The 17973-nt window shown below is 36.9% G+C and overlaps 2 long non-coding RNA genes across 3 annotated transcripts in view; one reads left to right on the plus strand and one right to left on the minus strand.

Annotated features, from left to right (window-relative positions):
• Window positions 1-12448, minus strand: part of LOC143688464 (uncharacterized) — a 39889-nt gene extending 27441 nt beyond the window's left edge. For both annotated transcript variants that reach the window (XR_013178093.1, XR_013178092.1), the window contains exon 1: window positions 12171-12448. This is a non-coding gene — a long non-coding RNA (uncharacterized LOC143688464). The remainder of the gene's footprint in view (window positions 1-12170) is intronic.
• A 102-nt stretch (window positions 12449-12550) lies between these two features.
• The window catches only part of LOC143686170 (uncharacterized), a 62562-nt gene continuing 57139 nt past the window's right edge, over window positions 12551-17973 (plus strand). Inside the window, exon 1 of the long non-coding RNA XR_013176949.1 lies at window positions 12551-12629. This is a non-coding gene — a long non-coding RNA (uncharacterized LOC143686170). The remainder of the gene's footprint in view (window positions 12630-17973) is intronic.

Below are 17973 nucleotides of genomic sequence, written 5' to 3' on the forward strand. Positions count from 1 at the left end.
TTGCCAATTTAACAAAGGGAGATGAAAAAATAGTCCAAGAGCTTAATCATAGTGACTGTTTTATTCTAAAATAAAATGAATGCTTTAAGAGATAATGTTGGAAACATGATTCCAATTAACTTCCAAAATATATGTAGCAAGATGTAGTTTTCTTACTTCAGCTTACATATCCAAGCCAGAATATTAAGATTTCCCTGGTAATGGACAGAAGCTTATTATTAACATGCTTTCCTCTCTCTCTCTCTCACTTCCCTGAAATAGAATTCAAGGCTCATGCTGTGACTCTGCAGTATTGTTCACTGCAAGAACTGATTTTGTCCTGCTCAGAAGCAATATGTTTTTATGTTTAATTTTGCCCTGGGTAACAACAATGCTTGTTTATGTCCTTAAAAAAGCCTTTTAAAGAAATTGATTTCCATGAATCCCCATAAATCCTACTTTCAGGATCTAATACTTTGTTATGAGTTGAAAAAATATATATTTTGTTGCTTTGTCATATATTTATTAATCAAGATTAAACAGTGGCATTTGATCACATGTGAAGAAATACAAATACATCTTTGTCAACGTTACTTTAATTACACACTTTTATTTAAGGGTTTTCACTGACTTTGGATCAGTTTAGCTCTAAATATAGTTAAAGAATTTACTTATACATTGGAATAAAGTATATGAATTTTATACTTTATTTTATCTGAAAATAAAATATCAACTGAATTTTACCTTTTGAGCAAATACAAAATTAAACAGAGCTGGTTCATAAAAGTAAGAGAAGTCAGCTTCAGTTGATGGGGGAAGAAATGAAAATAATTGTGTTTATCATTAACCTTTGAATCATTTTAAGAATTATTTTTCATACAACAGGAAGTAGTGGGACAATATGAAGAAATTTATCTATTTTTCAGAATAAGTGACATTGAGCATCAAATTTTGTATTTTGTAGATAAATCAATTGATTTAGAGATGTGTTTTGAAGTAAAGCTGCCTACAACCAAGTAGAAAAGATAAGAAGATATTTAGATATTTAGTCATAAATAAAGTCTTCTTTATGTCATAGTAAAGAAGGTTGAATGCCAAAGAAGTTCTACATAAGAAGAATTTCCTTCCAGTTGGAGGAAAAATAAGAATCTGAAATTATAAGAAATTGTCTTTATTAGTCAATTTATGATAATTTTCCAAATCAACAAATACATATGCGCACCATCATTCATATTGTTTTAATAATATTCAATAGAATATGTTTATGATAACTTCTTAAATCATCTCCTATTTGTTAGTAATGTGTTTCTCCAATATATATTATAAATATCTAAAACAAAACAATTATTTGCTAATGAGCTTCTTCTTCTCCTATACAGTGACTGAATTCATTGATCATTCGCTTAGCCTTCTCATAACTAATGATGATGACTTCTCCCATAATCACAATTTCAAACATCATCCTCTCTAACACCATATTTTGCTTCCAGCAAATGCTCTTTAATACCTAGTTCCCCATAAATTCTGTATAGATGCCTTTCGTTTCAAATTATTTTCCTGTATTGTCAAAGAGAGAAATATGGGCAGTGCAATTGTTTCTCATATATTTCTTTGTTTTATTTTAAAATAGAAAAATAGTCCAGAAAAGATGAAAAATAGATGGTGAAAGATTGGTGAGAGGATTGCAAAAGCATGCAGGTAAATAGACAAGAGGAGATGGAACCTAGTGTAAATATGCCATTTGCACAATAAGCACGCAGTTATTGGAAAGAAGATGGGTACGTGGTCATAAATGAGCATAGGAGCATTGATGTAGTGGGGGCTGTTTTAATTACCTCAAGATTTTAAACCTCCTCCTCTCTAAACTTTTGGGGAGCCTTCACTCCAGATGTGTCCTTTTCCTTTCTTCTACTTCAATCTCATAAACAATCAGTATGGTATGACTAACTTGCATTTGCCTTTGTTCCTTTGCCTCTCCATCTCTTTTTGATACTTTCTTGGTTAATTTGCCATCATGGTTAAATCCAACTTTATAGCTATTCCCAAACAACATTGTGTGAAAGATGTTGAATGTGGTTGGAGCTAAACACCAACCATCCAGGCTGACATCACTCCATATTCATGATCGCTAACCCCATGTAAGCCCTTAATGCTGCCTTATAATCACATTACTCCTCATTAGTCCAGCCTCTTTTCTGTTCTCCCAGACAAATACTTCATATTATTCTTTTTTCCTTAAAACTTCACAACCTCCTCCTTTATATTCTTTCCCAGCTGAAGACCAGATGTTTTTCTTCATTTGGAAAATAGAAGCAGTCAGAAAAGAAGTGACACAAGCCCCCACTACATCAATGCTCCAATCCCAAATTTAAAACCATAAAATGAAAATCTTTTTATTATGCTCAAAGGCTTGTTGGTCAGGAAATTGGATGGCTTGCCTCTCGTTTATTTTACCTGGAGTTGACTAGATAGACTGCGGTATGGAAGCACCAGGAGGCTTCTCCATTCATGGATCTAGTGATTCGACTGCAGTGACTCTAAAGTAAGGCTTAGCTGCAGCTCTTGGTTGAAGCCTCAACTTGTGGAATTTCCTTGTAGTGTCAGCTCATCCGTTCATGGTGACACAATTGCAGGAGTTAAGGTACCAGAGATTTAATGTGCTTACAGCTGGTCTTTCAAAGGTAGAAACTACCTTTCTTTTGCTCTAACTTCAGGAGGCAGATAGTGTCACTTGCACCATATTCCTGAATGAAGCCATCATAAATCTGTCCAGATTTTAAGGGAGGAAACAAAGGTAGAAACTACCTTTCTTTTGCTCTAACTTCAGGAGGCAGATAGTGTCACTTGCACCATATTCCTGAATGAAGCCATCATAAATCTGTCCAGATTTTAAGGGAGGAAACAGAGACCCCCACTTCTTGATGACAGGAATTTCTAAATATTAGTGAAGTGCCATTTTAAAACCATCACACATCCATACTCAAATCTATTCAGATATATATCAGATGATATACAATTGGACTAAATCTTCTTATATTATCTCCTATGATGTCTGGATATAATAAATATTCATTCTGAATTATCTGACTTAAGGAAAAGATTGATACAAGGAAGACTGTCTATTTTATAAGCATATAGCATGAATATTCAAGCTTTTAAAAGCATAGTCATGACTTAGGTATCCACCCAAAGAAAACTAATGGATGAAATATTGTATATCACCATTATAGAAAAACATGTTTGATGATATAAAATGCAATCACTTTGATAAAGCTACTTAACAATATTTTCTATTTCTCTAAATCATATTATAGACTCATTTTTCACCTGGAGAATAAAGTTACATATGTCTTTTATTGACTCAAAACTTTACATGAATTCTATGTTACCTATGAAAAGTAATTTAAAACGTGGAATAACAAAATGCCTTGGAATCTTTTTCTTTTAATTTCTGCTTTTAAATAGAAAAATGAACACAAGACAGTCCTGACCAAATTTCACAGAAACTTCATGGCTAAGCTTTATTTTTCTTAAAAAATGAAACAGCAGTATGGCCTGGCAAACACAAAATTTTTTTATAAACATCACCATGGCTGTGACTTTCCATGTTGACTTCATAAAGGGATTAATGTCTGAAACTTTCTAGCATCAGCTCTGTTGGAATTGGCTTTGCTGATGTTAAATGAATTTGCAGTAACAGGACTGGAGCAGTGAAATTAGTCCTGTTTGGTTTAAAGCAAGTTATTTATGCCCACTGTCACACTATTCTGTGTTTCAGGTTTTAAACCTAGCTCTCTGCATTTACTCTGGAAATTTCTAAAAGTAAGGAAGACTTTATAAATATTTTGCTTCTTTCTTAGAATTTTGGTTTTATTGCTCCCAGAAGAGTGCCAAATATGATGAAACACTTATTCTAAGATCTTGTGCTTATAAAACCTAATTACTGAGAAATCAATATGATAGACTAATAAGTATAATTCAATGTTTTCACATTTAACTAGGTGTATCTCTTGCTTTTCTGTGTATTTGGGTCCTAAATTTTGTAGTATTCTTCTGTCTCAGAAGTTAGCATGTATAGAATTATATCATTTTCCCTAAGTTACCTGCTTGAAAATATTTTTTAAAGTACTGCAATTTTCACATCATGTCAAAAAAGATTCCTGATTTTGTAATGTTAAACACATTTGTTTTTAAATACTCTTAAGTTTTAATTTGTAATTTTTTCATGCTTAATCTAAATTGAATCTGACTTTTAATATCTCAATGTAAGAAAATATTACTCGATGTAATGCTAAATCAAACATGATTACTTCAGTGGATCTGTAATTTACAACTAAACTTATGTAGATTTATTTACTAAGAATCACTCATTAAAAATAAAAGGAAATAGGGAGGGCCATGGTGGCTCAGCAGGTAGAGTTCACTCCTGCCATACTGGAGACCTGGGTTGGATTCCCGGTGTCTGCCCGTGCAAAAAAGAAAACAAACACTTTTAACATCAAAATGCATTTTGAAAGCTCAAAGTGAAAAAAAGAAAAAGAAAACAAACAAACAAAAAAGAATCAGCAACTCCCAACAACAGTTTTCTGCTGCTAAGGGAAGAGTAACTTCTGTTGCCTGGTTCCTAAATAAAAACATAATAATAATGAAAGTAAAAATGTTACAACCTGAGCTGGTTTGAAAGGATGTATGTTCCCTAGAAGTCATGTTTTAATCAAAATCCCATTTTGTAAAGGCAGAATAATCCCTATTCAGTACTGTATGTTTGAAACTGTAATCATATCATCTCCTTAGAGATGTGATTTAATCAAGAGTGGTTGCTAGCTGGATTAGATAATGACATGTCACCACCCATTTGGGTGCATCTTGCCACATCTGAGCAACAAAAGAGGTCCACCAACAAATGAGTAAAAAAAATTGGATAAAAAATAAATAATAGGAAAGATAAAAGGTAAAAAAAAAAGTATTGCAAAGTCCCCATGGGAGAATGGTGAGAAAGGGGAAGACTCAACTTCCCCAAGTGGAGAATTTTTTATATTCTCACAAGCAGTGGGGACAACTAAAGCAATAGGCTAAGCCCCCAATCTTGGGGTTGGTTCATATGAAACTTAAACCCACAAAGGATAAGCTAAGCCTACTTAAAATTAGGCCTAAGAGACCCCCAAGAGAACCTCTTTTGTTGCTCAGATGTGGCCTCTCTCTCAGCCAACACAAGCAAACTCACTGCCCTCCCCCTCTCTACGTGGGCCCTGATTACCAGGGGTGTGGACCTTCCTGGCAAGGTGGGACAGAAATCCTAGAATAAGCTGGGAGTCAGCACTAAGGGATTGAGAAAACCTTCTCAACCAAAAGGGGGAAGAGAGAAATGAAACAAAATAAAGTGTCAATGGCTGAGAGATTCCAAACAGAGTTGAGAAGTTATCCTGGAAGTTATTCTTATGCATTAAATAGATATCACTTTTTTAGTTAAGTTGTAACTGAGAGGCTGGAGGGAAATGCCTGAAAATGTAGAGCTGTGTTCCAGTAGCCATGTTTCTTGAAGATGATTGTATAATGATATAGCTTTCATAATGTGACTGTGTGATTGTGAAAACATTGTGTCTGATGCTTCTTTTATCTACATTATGGAAAGATGAGTAAAATATATGGATTAAAAATAAATAAATAATAGGTGAACACATGTTAAAATAAATTTAGGAGACTGAAATGCCAGTGATCAGTGAAAGGGAGGGGTTAGGGGTATAGTATATATGAATTTTTTTCTGTTTTCTTTTTATTTCTTTTTCTGAATTGATGCAAATGTTCTAAGAAAAGATCATGATGATGAATATGCAACTATGTGATGAAAAAAAAGAATGTTCATGTTGTATGTTGATTGGTTTTATTAATAAAAATTTAAAAATATAAAAAATGAAAAGCAGTCCATCAGAGGTGACTTTTAGGCATAGCTATAGATTGGCTAAGCATCTCCACTACATACATACGTTTCACAAGAACGAGCCTCAATATCAAGAGCTTGGCCTATTAATTTTGGTGTCCCCAATGTTTGGCACAGTATCCAGAGTTTCCCTGGTGGTAAAGTTTAATACTTTCATAATTTTTCTCTGATCCCTCAAGGGACTTTGACAATACTTTTGGATTACCTGCTAAATATACTCAAGGATATATCCAAGCATTACATTAAGCTATGCAGGATTAAAGGCTCTCATTCTTATTCTGAGTTTCCTGTGTTTGGATTGTTCAAATGATCAATCCAGACAGGTTAAGTTAAATTATGTGCTAGAGAAAATTTAGGTTCCAGACAAAATAAAACTTTCTCCCTTTGGCCTCAAAGAGTAGGTGAAGTTCTAAAACACATGCAATGTCTTCCTTACCCATGTATTCTGAATTACCATAATCCCAATCTGATCACTTCATTCTTATATCTAAGTACCAGGTTATACACATGTAAAACAGCCCCTCAAAATCCAGAAATACCAATTACCACTGCAATCTAAATGTGACTGCTGTAAGAGTTTAAAATCTAGGCCTCAGCTTTCTTACAGATATTTTCTGAGTGAGATCATGTAATATTTGCTGTTTTGTTTCTGGATTATTTTTCTCCACCAATGTTCCACAGATTCATTCACTATCATTGCATGTCTCACAATTTCATTCATTTTGTAGCAGCACCAAGTTCAAGCATGTGTTTACACCATCATTCACTAATCTAATTCTCTTCTTTCATTCTTCTGCCTATTGAGATCCAGTTCTCACAAGCCCATTTATTGAAAAAACAATTTTGTCCTAGTTCACTGAATTTGGGAGCCTTGACAAAGACCAGTTTATTAGAGATTTGGTGGTTTATTTCTGTGCGCTTGATTCAATTCCATTGGCCAATAATTCTATCTTTGTATCACTGCCATGCTGTTTTGACCACTTTATAATATGTTTAAAATATTATAATATTTTAAGTATAAATTAGCTTTATAATATGTTTAAAATCAGGAATTGTTTAACTTTCAGCTTCATTCTTCTTTTTTTAGGATGCTTTCAGTTATTCAGTATCTCTTTCCCTTCCATATATATTTGGGGCAGAGGGGTGGAATTGTGCCTACATGGGCTGGCTGTGGTTATGGCCTGGCTGCACAAGTCACCCCTAGCCCAGAGCTGAGGGTGTGTGGCATCTGTGGACAAGTGTGCATGTACACATCTGGGGGACTGGAGGCTGATGTGTGCATATACCCAGCATGGGGGTTGCACATGGAGTTGCATGACTCTGTGGCCTGGATGCAGGAGTGGTCCAGATATGAGCATGAGTACCTGTAACCTGGATACACAGGGGACTGCCTACAGGGAGCAGGGAGGGGCCAGTGGGTTTGAGGGGTTGGATGCAGGTATGTGGTCTCAGGAGGGCAGGGCAGTTCTACATGGAAGAGGTCGGCCAGGTTGAGAAAGGCTTGTTCACATGTGTAGGGTGGGGATTTGGGGCAGGGACACACAGGGAGGGGGTCAGGGCAAGGGTGCTTTGATGGGATTGGGGGAATGTGGGGGGGGGATAATGGGTCACAGGGCAGGGACTGCATGTATGAAGGTTATGTTTGAGGAATGCAGCTTGGCTTACTTCCTTCTCTCTGCCATGCCTTCCTAAGGTCTCTGGGCCTCCATCTGGAAATCGCCAAGCTTGGCTATTTGCACTAGCTGGTGGGTCCCCATTTCTCTGCACCCCGATTCTGCTTTTTCAACCAGGGCCTCCATATTTGGTTTAGAAGACTGCCACAGGTTATTTATATCCTGAAATCACTCTTCCTGTCTTTTTTCTGTGCCTTCTTTAGCTCTCCTGGTTGTGGTAGGGGTAAACTTGACCCATTCCAATCTACCATCTTTCTAGAAGTCTACAGTGTTTTCCTGATGCCAGTGTATTATCATAGTTCCATAAACAGAGAAAGTCTGTTTAAAGTCCTTCTGGGTCAAGTAAAAAGAGTAGATTGCTAAGCTTAGCCAGAGTAACCGTATTTTCCAGCTATCAACAGGGAAAAGCTAAGGAACCCCAAGGATTGCTGGCCAACTAGAAGATACTGACTCTTGGAGGAAGAAAGCCTTCTAGCCTCTGAAACTTGAGTCTATTTTTAAGCCAATATTTTTATTATATTTGTGGTCTCAGCTGGGAAATTAAGATATGTATAATGAAGATAGTTTAGAATGTATGAGATCAATATGAACTTGTATTGAAAATATATCAAGATACTGAGCAGTAAAGTACAAACTCATGCACACAAAAGCATAAATCACATGAATGTACTGTATGTAAATATTCTTATATTTGCAAAGATAATTTATTGAAGAATCTTAACTTACAAAAACAGTGATTCCTATTGTAAGGAGCACTGAGAGACTCTGGTAAAGGAAAGGTACATTTATTTTTGGTTAATACCATTTTGTATGTTTGATATTGTAATAGTATATTTTAAAATACAATCATAAAATTGGGGTAGTGCAATGGTGGCTCAGTGGTACAATGCTCACCTGTCATGCTGGAGACCTGGATTTGATTCCTAGTGCCTGGCCATGCAAAAAGAAATGTGATCATAAAATTGAAAGCAAACTGTGAGTGTGAGCTGTTAGTCTCACACAGTAACAATAAATCAATGTAAAGTCTGCACCCAGATATTTATGAGATTTATCTGTCACTCCAGGCTTGGAGACATCATACCTCAGGTGTCACAGAAGATGTAAATCCTAATGGAAGTAGTAAATAACTGGGGAAAAAAAAAACTATTGAAGTTCCAGACCTCTGTTACCTATTACCCAAGATGATTATCTGTCTAGCATAGATAAAAGCCAATAGAAAAATCAGTATGAGGAGGTTGATTTGGGAAACTCTCCCTTGCCTTCCTGCCAGCATAAATAAACCTCTTTTCCCTGCTCAGCCTTCTGTGTGTCTGTACATTTAGCTCAGTAAGCAACAAACTCAGATTTGAGGAAAGCCCCAACTACAATTTGGCACAGAACAAGCGGCTCAATGTCTGCACAAAGTGCTGCTTGGGGGATTCTTTGACCCCTTGAGGTAAGACATTTGCAAGTCTTAGATCTTTGACCATTGAAGGAACTTTTTCCATTGAGTGGATTAGAGAGTTTCCTGCCCAAGGTGTTAGGACCCCAATAGTGGTTGGCTGCAGAGGAAACCAGGTTTGGTAAGTAAGTTTGCAGGTCTTGTATTCTTGATTTGGTTTCTTATTCAATGACATATAAACTCCTACCAAAGCAGTAACTGGAAACCACACTTGAAAATTTTGTTTTGGAAAGAGAGAAGCCCCTGGCATTAAAGGATGTTGTTAAATTTGGTGCCCACATTTGGATTTGGTTATTTGGGTGCCCAGTGACACATAAAAGCCATTTGAGATTTGGTTACCTATGTTTGGCTTTGGTTTTTGCTTTGTTAGTTATGAGTTTGAGTTTGTCACCCCTGCTTTCTCTCAAACATTACCTAGTGAGTGTTAAAAGGAAATAATATGAGTGAGAAATCCAAGGAAAATAATGAGGATAATCACTTAAATTGCATTCTTAAGTATTGGGAACAATTTGTATATGAGTCCATGACAAAGAAAAGCATGAAAAGTTTATGTGAAGTAATTTGGCCCCATTATGAATTAGAGGATGGCCTAGAAGAGGCCAAGCCAGATATCACTAGAACATAACCTTGCTTTGTTTCTAGATGTATTTTGTAAGAGAATGAACGAATGAGATGAAATTCTGTATGTGCAGTGCTTTATTGTTGTAGTTCAGAATGAAAAGCTGCAGAGAAAATGTTCCAGGCATGTCATTTTACCCACCAACCAAGTCTTAGCCTGATTTTGAGAGTTACTGAACTTTTGGCTCAAGAGGAAATAAAGGAAGGCACCAACCTCTCAGTTAGAAAAGAGCTGGTGAAGATTCTCATCCCATAGGTTATCGAGGTTTTTGAACTACAGGAGGAGAAATTAGTGGCCAAGATTTCTAGGCCCTGGCTTACAGCTTCCAAAGCCCTAGGGTCTGTAATTCTTGCACTCTCCTTTCCCTTCTCACCAGAGCCCACACCTCACCACTCCCTTCTTTTTCTTTCCTTCCAGCATCTTGTCAGAAGACTGAAGACAAGAGTCTGATGCCTACAAACTCCCCTGAAATGGTCCCCCATTCATATCCAGAGTGACATGCTTTTTAGATTGGGTATCTGTACCTCTGGAAAGCAAATGAGGGACAAATGCCTCTCCAAAAATTGCCAGCTGGAATAGATGACCAGAGACAACCTGGAGGATATATGCATGTGCATAACCATTTCTCTACATCAGATGTATACAACTGGCAAAACTTGATTTTCACTTATCAAGGGATCCCAGGAAAATGGAAAACTTGTTTAACTTGATTTTTACAACATTTAATCATAATTGGGTTTATATACAAATACCTTTTGGAACTCAACTAAATAAATTGCCAGGACATAATTTGATCACTATTAAACAGACATAACAATGGGATTAGTAAATAGAGTGTCTTAACAAAATAACCTAAGTAAAGTAAAAGATATTGTCCAAAAGCCAGATGAAAATCAATCAATGTTTTGAAGGCATTTATTCAAAGCTTGCCATAATGTAAGCATAAAAGGCCTCATAATGAGAACAGGCTAAATCAGTCCTTTATTTGTCAGAATGCCCTCAATATTCATTAGAAAGTGCAGAAAGTTGAGGGTGAACTTGGGTTGCTGAGCTCAGCATGAGTGGAAATTGTGTTCAATAATTGTGATGCACCTCAAGAAAAGGACAGAAAGAAAGTGATTGAATATAACTCTAAGTTTAAGTGCTAATCTTAGGAGCTGTCAAGAGTAAAACTTCTCAGCAGCAAAAGGTGTCTATGAAAAGTAATACCCCTGTGGCCCAGAGGAAACCATTTGACCTCCAGTGTGCATACCACAAGGAGGAGGGGCATCGGAAACAGGAACATCCCAGCTTGATGCAAAGGGAGATAAAAGGGACTCCAGCAATCTAGTGCCTAGAGCTGAGAGCAGGACAGTGACCTGAAGTGATGGAACCTGGGGCACTTACTACCAGTCAGGAAATCATCCTGATCACTGACAAAAAACCTTAGGTCTTACTCCAAGTAAATAAGAAATTAGTAAATTATTTGGTAGATATGAGACTTAATTGCACTTCAAATGAATCAGTCCCTCTTATGGGCATGACTGAAGTTGCTAATGACTGATCCTTCCCACAGCTGCAAAAATACTTAATTAGAAAAGGTCAACTGATTTACAAATTTCTTTGCAAGTCTCTCTCTGTCACCAGGCAAAATGAGTTTACAAGTTCCAACTCCAAACAGGAATCTCAGACTTAACAGACTACATGAAAAGATCCAGGCACTCACCACTATCCAGCAACAATTTCTTGATGAAGTAGGTCCATAAAAAAAAAAACTCCTCAAGGTGAGCTAAAGATGGGCAGAAAGTCACAGTAAGATTGCAGCTGGACATAACTCTACTACATCTTAGGCAGTGTCCGCTTAGGCAAGAGACAGGAAAAACATTTGCCACTAATTATAGGATTTTTAGAATAAGGACTAATAAAACCAGAAACTCAAGATTACAGATTTGTCAAAGACTTAAGAGCTGTAAGTCAAATAGTAGAAGGTATACATCCCACAGTACCTAAACCATATACTCTTCACATCAATATTTCTGATGCATATACTTGGTTCATGGTTTAAATTGAAAAGATGCTTTTTTATTGCATCCCAATAAATAAATACTCACAAAAACTCTCTGCATTCAAATGAGAAGAACCCAAGAGAACTAAAACAGCAGTACAGTTGGATTTTGTCATCACAAAGTTTTAAAATGCACCAACTCTTTTTTGGACAAATCTTGTCCAGAAATCTTCTGGGAGTAAAGCTCCACAAGAAACATTTTATGGGCTAGACCCTTTGGCAAGTAGCCATGCCAAATATCAAAAAGGAACTCCGAGGATTCTTAGGTTGGCTGGCTGCTGTTTACTGTGAATACCAAATTTTGAATTAATAGTCAAGACCTTATATCTGGTAGTTCCAGAGAGAAATGAAAAAAAATTCCTTAGAATGAATCCCTTTCAAAGTTTAAAGGCAAATTGATATCAGCTCCAGACTTGAGGCTTCCTGACCCCAGAAAGGAATTTTTACCTGTTTGTCCAAGAAAGGCAGGGTATTACCTTAGGTTTGTTTGTGCAGCCTTTTGGAGGAAGTATATGACCACTGACTTAATTGTCAAAACAGCTTGATGAATGGCTCCAAATTGGAGCCTGGGAAACAGACAGTCGTAGCGAGACTTCCCAGGGTCCCATCCCATCCAGAAGCCGACCGACCGGCTAATTAAACTTTGCCTGGCCAGCAAGGCGATCTATACACCTCAGAACTGGGGGATGGGGAGCGAGAAGGCCAGGGCTTGTGGGGTGCCTGCACAATGGGGGGCAACATGCGCCCCTGTTGTGGCCACAGTATGCAGGGGCTGCAAACTCTGCGTCACAAACGCGGGTCCCAGGGGTCAGAGGGCGGGGCCCGCGCGAGGTGGACTTGTGCAGGAGACCCCACCCACCAACCCTCCCTGGAGGCAGCAGCAGTGTTGGCGACAGCGGTGCAGGCGGAGGTGCCCCTGTCTCTGGGAGTGCCAGGTAGGTTTCGGAGTGCAGCCTTTCCAAACGATCCCGGCCTTCTGACATGGCGAGACCCGATCCCCGTGGCCAGCTCCAAGGGCATCTCTCTCCTGCCCCCGAGGGCCCGACCCTGTAGCCCCCATTTTGGGCGCTGACTGCGCTTTCCAGCCAAAGTGGAGGGGATCAGAGCCCTGATTTCTCCCAGAATGCTCGGTTAACTGGAGCTCCTTCGAAGGACTGTGTGTTGTGTGAATGCCCCGCAGCGTCCAAGGTTTATCTTCTGTTTCTTCCTGAATCAGTGTAGCTATTTGCGTGTTTCCCAGAATTTTCCCATTTTATCTAAGTTGTCTAGTTTATTGGCATATAGTTGTTCATATTATCCTCTTATAATTTCTTTTATTTCCTCAGGGTCTGTGGTTATGCACTCCTTATTTCTGATTACGTTTATTTCAACCTCTCTCTCTTTTTGTTTGTCAGCCTTGCTAGTGACCCACTAATTTTATTTATTTTCTGAAAGAACTAAGTTTTGGATTTATTGATTGTTATATATTCTGGGTGAATTGAATTTTTAATTAGTATACGGTATAGTTCTTTGTCTATTATGATGACTACATTTGATGTCTATTTTGTCCAGCATTACTATAGCTACTACTGCTTTCTTTAGTTCTTGTCCATGCTTTCACTTTCAGTCTATTTGTACCCTTGTGTCTAAGTTGAGTCTCTCTTAAGCAGCATATGGCTGGATTATTATTATTCTTAAACCATTTTGCTAATCAGTATCATTTAATTCATAAGTTTAGTCCATTAACATTCAAAGTTATTACTGAAAATGCATTTCTTGAACCCATCATCTTATCTTTTTTATTTTGTCAGATCTATATATTCTTTTCCCTCTTTCTCTTTGTTTTCTTTAAATTGCGATTGGTGGTACTCTTCAATTCTTTGCCTTTCTCCAGACCTTCCTCTTCTGTGTTTTTTTTCCAGCTGGAAGAACTCCTTTTAGTATTTCTTGTAGGGCCAGTCTCTTGTTGAAAACTTCTTTCAGGACTTCTTTGTCTGTGAAAACTTTAATCTTTCCCTCAGTTTTGAAGGACAGTTTGGCTAGGTACAGAATTCTTGGCTGGAAGTCTTTCATTTTCAGGCTCTTGAATATATCATATCACTGCCTTCTCACCTCCATGGTGCTAGTTGAATAGTCTAAACTCAGTCTTATGTGGTATTCTAGTTTGCTATACCACCAGAATGCAATATACCAGAAACAGAATGGCTTTAAAAGGGGATTTTAATAAGATGCTAGTTTACAGTTCTAAGACTGAGATACTGTCCCAATTACAACAAGTCTATAGAAATGTGCATTCAAAGGTATCCAGGGAAAGATATCTTCATTCAAGAAGGCTGATGAAGTTCAGGGTTTCTCTCTCAAGTGAGAAGGCAGATGGTGAACACAGTCACAGTTTCTCTCTCAGATGGAAAGGCACATGGCAAGCAAGGTATCATCTGCTAGCTTTCTCTCCTGGTTTCCTGTTTCATGAAGCTCCCCAGGATGCATTTTTCTTCTTCATCTGCAAAGGTTGCTGGCTTGTGGGCTCTCTACTTCTCATGGCTATGTCATTCTTCTCTGCTGTCTCTGAATTTCTTTCATTCTCCAAAATGTTTCCTCTTTTATAGGACTCCAGAAACTTATCAAGACCCACCCAAATTGGTGGAGACATGTCATCACCTAATCCAGCTTAACAACCACTCTTGATTAAATCACATCTCCAGAGACATGATCTGATTATAGTTTCAAACATGCAGTATTGAATAGGGATTATTCTGCCTTTATGAAATGGGATTTAGATTAAAACATGGCTTTTCTAGGGGACATGCATCCTTTCAAACCAGCCCATGTGGTTTTCTTTGTATGTAGTACCTTGTTTTTCTCTTGCTGTTTTCAGAATTTTCTGCTTCTCTTCAAATTTTGACAGACTGATTAGTACATGTTTTGGGGAAAGCCTATTTGGATTTATTCTGTTTGGAGTTTACTGAACTTCTTTGACTTGATTATATATGTCCTTTATTAGTGTTGGGAAGTTTCCCCCCATTGTATCCCCAACTATTCTTCCTAACCCTTTACTTCTCTCTTCTCATTCTGGGACACCAATGATTCTTATATTTATGTGATTTGTTTTTTCCTTCATTTCCCTGTGGTCCCAAATCAAATTATTCCATCTTTTTTGCCATTTCCTGTTTTGAGTGTTTGAAGTCAGTTATCCTGTCCTCTACTTCACTTTTTCTCTCTTCTACCTTTTTAAATCTGATGTTTTGTGCCTTTAATATGTTTTTTATTTGGTCCACAGAGTCTTTGATCATTGTGATATCTGCTATTTTTCTATTTATTCTTTCTAATTCCTCTGTGTGCTCTTCTACTGTCTTCTTGATCTCCTTTATGTCATTTGCTATCCCACTTATTTTATTAAGTAGAGCTGTATGAACATCTTTAATTCATTGTTCCAACATCACTGTCTCCTCTGGTGTTTTAATTTGGTCATTAGGCAGGGCTATGTTTATCTCCATTGTGATATGCTTAATGATCTTTTGTTGCTTTCATTGCATACACATATCTTAATTGATTTACTTTGGGAGTTGATTTCTTTCAATAGTGTAAGCTCTTGTGTTTGTGAGATGAATGTGCCAGTGGGAGCAGAATACAGGACAGGGCACAACAGTGCAGTGATTCATTTCAGGGCAGGTATAGGTGCAGTTTGGGGATGTTACACTGATGCTTGTGAATGTGGGTGCCCAGCAGCCAGGGAGGATGTAGGAATGAAGGTACACCTGTCTGGGGGGCATAACCCTGATGGGTGCTGGTCAAGGGTTCAGCACCCTTTATGCACATGCATAGAGTTGTGGCAACAGGTCAGTTTTAGGCCTATGTGTGTTGGAGCAGATGTGACTAGGCAGAGCAACTCAACACTTTCTAAGAGCTGGGAAGGATGATTGAGGGCCATGCACGTTTGCTAGATTTGGACTTTCATAATCTGATGTTCCCAGAGCTGAAGGACATGATTGGGACCCGTGCACATGCACAGGTCTTGGAGTGCCATACATTGAAGTGCCCAGAGCTGAAGTGCCTATTATTAGTGTATATAATCTCTGCAGCTTTTTTGCCCTGTTGCTTTGGCTAGAGAATAAAGTGAAATTTTGAATAACAATGGTCAGAGTGGACATTCTTGTCTTATTCCAAAAATTAGTTAGAAAACTTTTTGTTTCACTATTGAGTGTTGTTTTTTGGTTTTTCACATATGCCATTTATCCTGTTGAGGAATTTTTCTTCTATTCTTATCTTTCATAATGTTCTTTTCAAGAAAGGATGCTGGATTTGTCAAATGATTTCTCTGCATAAATTGAACTGAGCATGTGGTTGTCACCCTTCATTTTGTTAATGTAGTATGTTACACAATTATTATTTTAATTCTCACCTACCTGGGATTAAACCTACTTGATCATGGTGCACAATTATTTTAATCTGCCATTGTATTCAATTTTCTAGCATTTTGTTAAGGATCTTTGCATCTGTATTCATCAGAAAAATTGGTCTAAAATTTTCTTTTCTTTTGTACCTTCATCTGGCTTTTGTATTTGGGTCATTTTGGCTTCATAGAATGAGGTAGTGTTCCTTCCTCTTCATTTTTTTGAAAGATTTTGAGCAAGATTAGAATTACTTTTTCTTGAAAGGATTAGCAATATTCAGCTGTGAAGGCATCTCTTTCTGGGCTTTCCTTTCGAGTTGGAGGTTTTGATGTCTTCACTTGTGATTGTCCTTCTGCTTTTCTAGAGTCAATGTGGGTTGTTTATACATTTCTAAGAAATTATCCATTTCATCTAAGTTGCCCAGTTCACTGGCATACATTTCTTCATAGGATCTTCTATGATCCTTATTTTTTATGTCACGTCAGTATTAATGTTCACCCACATGTTTCTGATTTTGTTCATTTCTTTATCAATTTAGCTAATTGTTAATTTATTTAATTTTCTCAAATAATCAAATTATGGGTTTGTTGATTCTATTGGTTTCTAATCTGAATTTCATTTATTTATGGTCTAATATTTGTTATGCCTTTCTGTTTGCTTTGGAATTAATATGATATTGTTTATCTAATTCCTCCAGGTGTATAGTTGGGTCTTTGATTTTAGCTCTTTTTCTTTTTTAATGTAGGCATTTAGAGTAATAAAGTTCTCTCTCAGTATCATCTTTTCTGCGTTCCATAAAGTTTGATATGTTGTATTCATGTTTTCATTCCCTGAAGACATTTACTGATGTCCTTTGCAATTTGTTCTCTGACCCATTGATAGTAAAAGAGTGTGTTATTTAATTTCTATATATTTTTATTTTTTTAGTTCTCTGCCTATGCTCATTTCCAGCATTATTTCATTACGGTCAGAGATGATGCTTTGTATAATTTCAATCTTTTAAAATTTATTGATACTTGTTTTGGGACTAAACATGTGGTCTACCCTGAAGGATGATCCATGTGCCCTTAGGAAGAATCTATATCCTGCTGTTTCATGGTACAACATTCTGTACGTATCTGTCAGGTCTGGTTCATTTATGATTTATTCATATTATTGTTTCATTATTGAACTTTTGCCTAAATCTTTTGCCTAGGTAGATCTATTGATAAGTATGTTTTATGGGAGTCTCCACTATTACTGTAAAGTTGTCTATTTCTCTCTTTAGTTTATCCAATGTTTGCTTCTTGTATTTTTTTTGGTGCTGTGGTTAAGAGCATTTTCATGGTTGTCATTTCATTTTGGTATATTGTCCCTATTATTAATATACAATCTCCTTGTTTTATTCTTATATAAATGTTCCACATCCATTCAAATATGGAAAGAATAATTTCTTTAGCAAAGAGTTATGGGAAAACTGAATATCCATATCCAAGAATGAAAGTGGACCCAAACTCACATTATATGCAAAAATTATCTAAAAATGGACCAAAGAACCGAATTAACAGCTAAAACTATAGAACCCTTAGAAGAAAATAGAGAAATATCTACAGCACTTTGTAGTAGGCAATGAATTCTTACACTTTACACAGAAAGTATAAACAATGAAAGAAAAAAGTGATAAATGGGAACTTCATGAAAGTAAACTTCAAGGATCAAATATGATTATCAAGTAATTGAACAGACACCTTAAAAAATTGGAACAACTATGTGGTTAGTGGATGTATTAGTTTGTAAGCTTCCAGAATGCAATACACCAGAACTGGAATGGCTTTTAAAAAGGGGAATTTAATAAGTTGCAACTCTACAGTTCTAAGGGCATGAAGGTGTCCAAATTAAGGCACCATTAAGAAGTTACCTTCACTCAAGA

This window comes from Tamandua tetradactyla, chromosome 6, assembly GCF_023851605.1.
Source record: "Tamandua tetradactyla isolate mTamTet1 chromosome 6, mTamTet1.pri, whole genome shotgun sequence".
In the NCBI taxonomy this organism is placed as follows: Eukaryota; Metazoa; Chordata; class Mammalia; order Pilosa; family Myrmecophagidae; genus Tamandua; species Tamandua tetradactyla.